Consider the following 8,576-nt stretch of genomic DNA (forward strand, 5'->3'; position numbering starts at 1 on the left):
GAATAAGGCATGCCAAATATGCGACTCAACATCATGACCATATCACTATATTCCCTCTGCAAGTCGAGCCATAATATTTCTTTAGGAATCTTGGAATGATGTGGTCTATTATTTTTCAACCATCTTTTGTTGATTATTTCTTCACAAAAGTTAATTCCATATGTATAGATTCTCAGTGCTTGCTCTTGTGTTTTTGTGACCAGCCTTGGATTTGAAGGAATTCCAAATGCTTCAAAAATGGATGTCGGAGAAAAATCTGCCAGAATATTTCGTTCAGAATCCTGGATGCTTCTATCTCTAGGACTGTAATGCTTGGTACATTCCACAATTAACTCTAGATGCTGAAAAGAAGGAGGGAAATCGGCTGCAGCAAAAAATTCCACTTCTCACAATTTTTGTAGCCAAGTGTGTTGGGTGATAATCGTTATATCCGAGCATTCTTCGATTAAAGTCTTTCAAATCAAGGCCGCCAAGACTTGTATCTCAAATTTCTATCCACTTTGACATGATTTTGGATTCAGGATAGAATCCTCTCCTTTCATTCTTTATCAATTGTCCTCGCGTTTCTCCTGTTCCCCTGGGCTCTGCCATTTTCCTTTCCTGCAAAACAGAAAACGTACATACATAAGACTATGCAAGGAAAGCATTAAAAAGAATAGATATGACTTGTCCATAAGACAAAGATTTTGGATTTTTGCCAAAATTTCCATACTCCTTTCAAGATTCACTTTTTAACACTTCCACGAGAACTATGAAATTCCACAACTCACTGTGAAGAAAATTCCTTACTGATAGGATTCAAAATCTTCTATTGTGAATTCCCAAAAAACTCCTCAACAATTTCAAAAAAATTCTCAAATAAAATCTGCTTCCTTGAATTCCTCAAATCTTACTCCTATTCTCGATCTACTCTTCAATTTTTTTTGTGAGCCTGAATGAATGAGAGGGTATCTTCTATAAATCATTCTTCAAAAAGATGCCTTTAAAGCTGCAGACTAAAATCAGGCAACTACTTTACTTAACCATTAAGGTTTCCATTTTTTGTGCCACTTGTCGCCTTTTTGCTACTTGATTCAAAAAGTTGCTATCTTTAATGCTCTTAGCTTCATGATGACGCTGAGTATTCTTCTATTTTGATTTTTTTTGTTTTATTAATTAAATATCAATTTAAAAAAATCAATATTTAATTAACTTCCATTTCTAAATGAAAAATCAAATTCATTTGCAACTTTTTCTCCATTTTTATTTTTTGGATTATTATTCAAAAAAAATCAAATTAAATATTAGTAAACTAATATTTAATTTTTTAATGTAAATCCAAAAAAAAATTTTTGAAGGAAAATCATTTTTTCACTTTTCCTCTCTAAATCCAACTTTCACTTCATAAGAAAATTCATTCTTCCTCTAAATTTTCTGAATTTTTTTCCTAAATTTTTCAATATTCCCGCTTTTCACCATTTTTGAACAAATTCTAGTGCTACAATCAATTTACAGGAGTGGGTTTTCTATGAAATCAAGGATTTTTCTTTATTCCTCCACTCCTGCTAACTTGCACTCCACAATTTATGGAAAGCGAGATTCTTATGGAGTGAAGGATTTTACAACTTTTCCCGACTTCTTTAAAACTGCACTCCACAGAAAAAGGAAAAAAGCTTGTTTTGCTGATCTATATATGTTTGCTCTCATATTTTCCCACTACAATTATTCATAAAAGTTGGGAGGATCTGTCTTGAATTGAATTGAGTTCATGATGGTTAGGATTAAGAGCGATTCAGTTTGCATAAGGGAGGTGTGGGTAGATAAACTAGAAGAAGAATTTGAGCTGATCAGAGGCATGGTAGATTGATACCGATATGTAGCCATGGATACAGAGTTCCCCGAGGTTGTCATAAGGCCATACGGGAGATCCAGGAGCAAGGCAGAGTACCATTATTGTACCTTGAAAGTCAATGTGAACAACCTCAAATTGATCCAGTTGGGCCTTACTTTCTTAGATGAAGAGGGAAATCTGGCAAAGTGCGGTACGAGTCAGCCGTGTGTGTGACAATTCAATCTGAGGGAGTTTAACCCATTTATGGACCTCCATGCCCCTGATTCCATCAAGTTGCTGAGGCAGTGTGGGATCATTTTCAAGAAAAATAGCTACACAGGCATCAATTCAAGGCATTTTGTGGAGCTTTTTATGTCCTCGGGTATTGTTTTGAATGAGAATATCAGATGGGTTACTTTTCATAGTGCTTATGATTTTGCATATTTGATCAAACTTTTGAATCAATGTATTCTTTTTCCATAATTTGCGGGTCGAGATTTTCATGGAATAAAGGATTTTGTCATTTTCCAACAATCCTCCACTATCTTAAAATTGTGCTCCATATTTAGCAAGATCAGACATTTCATGGAACGAAGGATTTTATCCATTTTCCTCACTGATTTAAAACTGCATTCAAATGCTTTATGGAAAGCGGAATTTTGAAGGAATGAAGGGATTTTGGTTTTTTCGTGACTTCTTCATTCTTGCACTCCGCAAAAGAAGGAAAAAAAAGCTGGCAAATTTTTTTTTTAAAATAGAAAGGGGGCCCCCGATTGGGGTGATGGTGATTGGCGGTCACAACAGGTGGTATAGGTAATGGTGTGATGCTCGAAAGCCCTTCGAACACAAAGGCCATAGAAATTAATACCTACAGCAAGGTGACGTATTCCAACAACTAAGGAAACGATAAGTGAGATGGTGGAAATACAGACTCTGAAAATGCAACTAAGCAAGATGGCTCTGCCCAAGCATGTGTGGAAATATTGGAGGAAAACTTGCAAAATGAGGCATGGAACTGTTCCAAAATGAAGAATTTGGGAATAGGCTTATGATGAAATCCAAAACCATTACAAAATGATAGAGCTCAATAGGAATAGGCTTATGCTGGAATCCAATAGATATAGTGGACCCCTGACTCCCTAGATGTTAAGAGAATGACATGAGAATGTCATGGTAAGTTAAACCTTTTACGTGTGTGATTGTTATATGCCTATGAAGAACATTTCTTGGCTAACAATAAAGTGTTTCAGACATACCATGGCAAAACAAAAGAATGTAAAATATAACTTTGCCAAAAGAAGCAAACCATGAGATGGGGAAAACATTTAGGAAATACTTTGAGTACTTTTTTAGTACCCAACCAGCATTACAATGAACAAAAGAAATTATTTCAATCACCAAAGGATGCTAAAAGTAAATTCAAATACAACAGAAACATGCTATGGTAAAAAATAGAATTATGTCTAACTAGTTGCAGTATCAGATATTGATACAACTAATTTTCAAGATTTCATGTTCCCTTAAAAAATTAGAGGCATGGAGAAGACCTTTAGCCAATCCTCCTTTTCCATAGGCTAAAGGATATTCTTCGTTAGATTTTACCCTTCACCATGTCAAAGGATGCCAAATCTTTTGGAGAGAGCCAAATTTACAGCTGAAGTTGATTTCTAAGTGATGGTCAATGACATATCTCGTTCTAAAGAAAGGCAACTCAAACAATAATCTGAATCATAAACTGAAACATGTAATCTGAAAAAAAGGGTAAAAGATGAACATTTATCTTAGAAAAAATTTGTGTTTTGTATAGCGGCCTTGAGATTGAACCATGCTTCTTTACTCTAACTACAAATAGACAAGAAAATAAAGAAACCCATATAGAAAACTTTAATACATAAGGGCCAAGCCCCATTATGGATAAGTTGTAGAATGCAAATAGACAATAAAAAATATAGAGGAGCAAACAAAATAGAAGCAAAAACTTGTTGGGTACAAATAAAAAAGAATTACTGATGCGATGTAAAAATAAAACAACAAATAATAGACAGGAATACCTTTGAATACTAGGCATATTAAGATAGAAAAAAAATGTCAAAGGAAAAGCTCTTCGTGCATTGCAAGGGCACAATCACTTCCGGTAAAGAAATGTAGAAGCCAACTACAATGGGTTACCCAAAAACATAAGTGGATCTCGTCACTGCTTACCACAACCTACTCAAACATGCAACATGAAACATGTAGAAGCCACCTATACTGGACTGTACAAAACACACATGGATCTCTTGCCACTGCTTGTCATGATTTGTCAAAACTATTTTTCCTCAAATTTGGGTAGAGAAAAGAGAAAAATACTGTCAGTAAAATGACTGTGAACCAATGAGGGGACAGAAAATTTAAAGAAAAAAAAAACTTTTAATAGAAAATGATCATAGTGCATACTTTTGTGGGATGGTTTATCTGTTTTTGCTATTCCCAAGCATCATATTCAGCTAATGTTTCATCTACATCTGTGTCTTCTTCTATGTCTTGTTGCTTGTGTTCTTTATTGTTGTTAAAGAGGCTTTCCCAGTCATTGTTGATCGTAATGTTCTCTTTCACATATAGTGATGTTTTTGATAGCTCTGCTAAGGCATGTATAACACGTGTAGGGCAAACATTGCCTTGTGCATAAGCACTTTCATATTCTAACTTGCGCTTTAGTCGGATTTCTATTGTCCTAGCTTCGTCCATTTTTCTAGGCAATGCTTTCTGGACTTTATTAAAATCTACTGGCACATTGATGATTGTACCATTTAATCCATATTGTGCCCTTTTGTATCCTAGTTGTCAAATTTGTGCAAAAGCAATTTGGAGTGAGACTAGTCTTTATTCTAATGTGGTCAAGCCATGAATGGAATTGATTTGTGTATTGCATTGCATGTTGTATAGCGATGCAAAGACAAGGACTTTACCAAGTGTCACAAAATCTATACATCACTTGCAAATAGCTTGGTCTAATGAAATTGATTTCATGTTAGTTGAAATAGATATAAATGACAATTCATGTACTAATGCATCGCCGACCTTGTATAGGTCCTTGTGGAAGCATAGTATTTCACAAAGAGTGCATGATTGCGTGGGTACATCATGAAGGCTACACAGGTATAGCTTGATGGATTTGTCAACTACATTGTTTGTGGTACTTGCATGTGTATCTTTAGCAAGGTAGTGAACTTGCCTTGGCCTACGAAAGGTAGTTTTTCTTTTCCCTTGTATAGGGGAGTGTTTTTTATTTTCAAATTTGTTGGGTGCAATAGGTTTTTCTTGTGCTAGTTGCATTTCATTTGTGTCCTTGTTGTGGATTGTTGTTTTTAACAAACATAATGAATGACGGGCAGTAGACACTATTGAACGCACTTTTGGAATTTATACTTTGGGCATGCTTGATACAACATTGTTGTAAGTACCTTGTGATGTAGAAGCATTGGTAACTGTCTCACTTAATGGCTCGTAATGACAATACCCTAAATTATTGGGGAAACAAACTAAGTTAATATATCTCTTTGGTTCTTGGCAATTGCAATATATATGAGGTTGTGGTTGTTGAGATGCTGACCATACATATATGGTTAGCTGGAATATGTGGGATAACTATAGTAAACAACATTCAAATCCTTCAAGGCCACTTGTAGAATATGGAATCTCAATCTTAGATATCAGTACTTATATTTGTTCAAGAGGACCATTCATTGTATGAGGGTGTTTCAATGATCTAAAGCATGATGTGGCAATAGTATCCTAAATTTTTATAGCATTAGCCAATGATTGTGCTGTGAATAATCGTAAAGCTGTTGCATCAAACTGATTGTCAGCTAGGAAGGCTATAGTAGCAAACATGCTCTCGCCACATGGAGCATTGAATGTGCTAAGCCGAGAGAGGTTAATGTTGGTAAAAGCTTGACCGATAATGTTCCAAGTGTTCTCTAGAGTGCAATATATAATGGGGATGTCTATTCGGGGGTTTTGTTGGGCATTATGTATACTTTTCCTTGAAAAAATATGTTCATAATGCCTTGCCGTCAGATTAGTGTCATGGAAAAGTATCGATAGTAGTAGATGAGGTGCACCTATATTGAAATGTAGATATGGTTTCCTATGCGTTAATGACTAGAGGCATATAGGGAGTTTCAACCATCATCCTAGCCAATGAATGCAAAATGTGTCACCCCAAAGTCCTGTTTCACTGGCTAGATTTGTTCTTGCTGCTAAAATTTGCATCCTACATAAGTAGGTGGTTGGATCATGTATGCCATGCAAGTCATATAGTATTGATGGGTGTAGTTCATGTTGTAAGCATCTTAGAGCAATAGCACAACCATTATGTAGGGATTCCAAGAAATAGCTTACGAGTCCATTGCAAAGCTCGACTGTTGTGTATTGCCCATGAAGTAGGACGTGTATTGTGTCAAACAAATAGTCACCAACAATGTAGTTGAATGAATTAATGCGGAAGCAATGGTGGTTTTCTAGAGCTTGATCAACTGATAGTATATCTGGTTGGGAAGCTAATTTAGATTACTTATATGACTCTACTATGATAGGAGTTTGCGGGTTCTATTTTGTTTGATGTGATCTTTTTGATGACATATTGATTGTTAAGACTAAGGAGGTCTTAGAAATATCATATTTAAGCAAATAGAAGGTTGTTGCAGAGAAAGCATTTGCAATTACAAAAGATGTTGTAATACTTATGTTGTCAGTTCTATTTACAAATGAACTTAACTATGAACAACATGCATGTACAAAGTAGAAACATCATTTGTAGAAAATTTCAAGGCTATGGCAATGGACAACTTACCTCAAATGTTGCAGATGGAGAGGTTGAAGAAATGCTGGGAGCATGAACAATCTATAGAAAATGAAAACATGTGAGATCCTTAGTGAGTTGTATTAGACAACAAATATGAGTTACAGAGGCTTAATACCAACAAAGATAATAGATATAGAAAATGTAGCAGTCATGTGTGCCAATTGAGAAAAATTAAAATCAAATACAGATAGCTTTAAATTATTTCTACTATTATTGTTGTATGATGCTTTTATGGGAAATTAATTTCAAAATTATTTCTAGGGTAAACTACTTCTATGTTAGCCCAACTCATTCCCACCTTAATATTGGTTAACCACAATATTTGGAAAATGAAACTTTCAAATGTTATTTGGGAAAATGTTCTACCCTAATATCCTATTTTTATGGTTTCACATTTCCTCTCAAAATATCTCCAAGAGATAGAAATATTTTATTTTTATGAAAATATAATTTAGAATTATAATCTTTATTAAAGATAACACTTTACACACATAGGAAATAATTAATAATTATAATTCAATATAGAATTAGGGTTTTGGAAAATTAGATTTCCAAATATCAGGATTTCTAGACAAAATATAACGCAATATTTGGAGAATAAAGCTTTCAAACATAATTAGCGAAAATGTTTTACCCTAATATCTTATTTTTATGCTTTCACATTCCCTGTCAAAATATCTCCAAGAGATAGGAATATTTTATTTTTATAAAAATATAATTAGAATTATAATCTCTACTAAAGATAACACTTTACACACATAGGAAATAATTAATAATTATAATTCAATATACAATTAGGGTTTTGGAAAACTACAATAAAAGTTCACCAATATTTAGTTCTATTGCTAGCAATTTGAAATATTTGATTGAAATTAGAAATGTAATGGGAACCTAACAGATGGTGAATCATTAAAGTAAGCTTGATTTGGGAAATTGACCATATCATGTTTTGAAAAGGATGAAGAGGATGAAGAAAATAATGTTGTACATGGGCATAAACAGTCAGAAGAAAACAGACACGTAAACGAACAAAGGCAAGTTTGAAATTTATCCATTAAATATGGTCAATACATGTGATCAAACCTTCAATCTAGGTTCTCATGTAGACCAAGGATAACCACAAGCGTCTATTAAAATGATGCATTTTTAAAATAAAATATGAGCAATTGAAAAAAAATTAATTTTTTTTCAGAAAACTAACCGCAGATGAGAATTTTTCACAAAGATAAACACTTTGAATGATTGGTTTTTATTTATTATTTGGTATAATCTTTTATGCTTTTTTCAATGATATATTAGATCTAATTACTAAGTTTTTTTTTTGTGTAGAAAGAGCATCTAAAGATGATAGTTTTAGAATTGTGCTGTTAGAATTAATAAGCAGTGTTAAACCAACAAGCACAATTTGGCTGAGAAGGGACTGACACTTCCTCAATGGCTAGAAAACTCTTCGGATTTCGGCTTCTAAGGTTTTCAAATCAGATATATGGTTTCTATCTCTATTCTTATAGAGTTGCATAAAAATAGAGAAGAGTAAAACAAATGATGCTATGAATACAATTGTAGTGAAGAGGGGAAAACCTTGGAGTATAATAAAGTTTCGATGATATAATTACAGAGATAGCACACCAAACTAAGTAAACAATGAATAAAATCCTAATAGATTTCCTCATGAAACTGATCAATTTGATCCTTCTATTAATATTTAGAGAATGGGTGGAGCCATACATTATACAATGAATATAACAAACTACTACAAATTTTTAGTGGTGAAGGACAGATTGATTGAGGTCTCCTAATTGCCAATAATCTTTGTTATGCTATCACTATGCGTTAGCATATATGTCCCATGAAGCTAAGCAATAGAGAGATTTAAAAAGGCATCCCCTATTTATAGTTCTAAATGAAAGCCAAATCTTA

At 33.8% G+C, this 8,576-nt stretch overlaps 1 pseudogene; it reads left to right on the forward strand.

Annotated features, from left to right (window-relative positions):
• Nucleotides 1-1,747: 1,747 nt before the first annotated feature.
• On the forward strand, nt 1,748-2,293 carry LOC149579647 (putative CCR4-associated factor 1 homolog 6 pseudogene; annotated as a pseudogene).
• Nucleotides 2,294-8,576: the final 6,283 nt, after the last annotated feature.

Source organism: Cupressus sempervirens, chromosome 1 (genome assembly GCF_028749045.1).
Source record: "Cupressus sempervirens isolate cs-2001-9-10 chromosome 1, ASM2874904v1, whole genome shotgun sequence".
Lineage (NCBI taxonomy): Eukaryota > Viridiplantae > Streptophyta > Pinopsida > Cupressales > Cupressaceae > Cupressus > Cupressus sempervirens.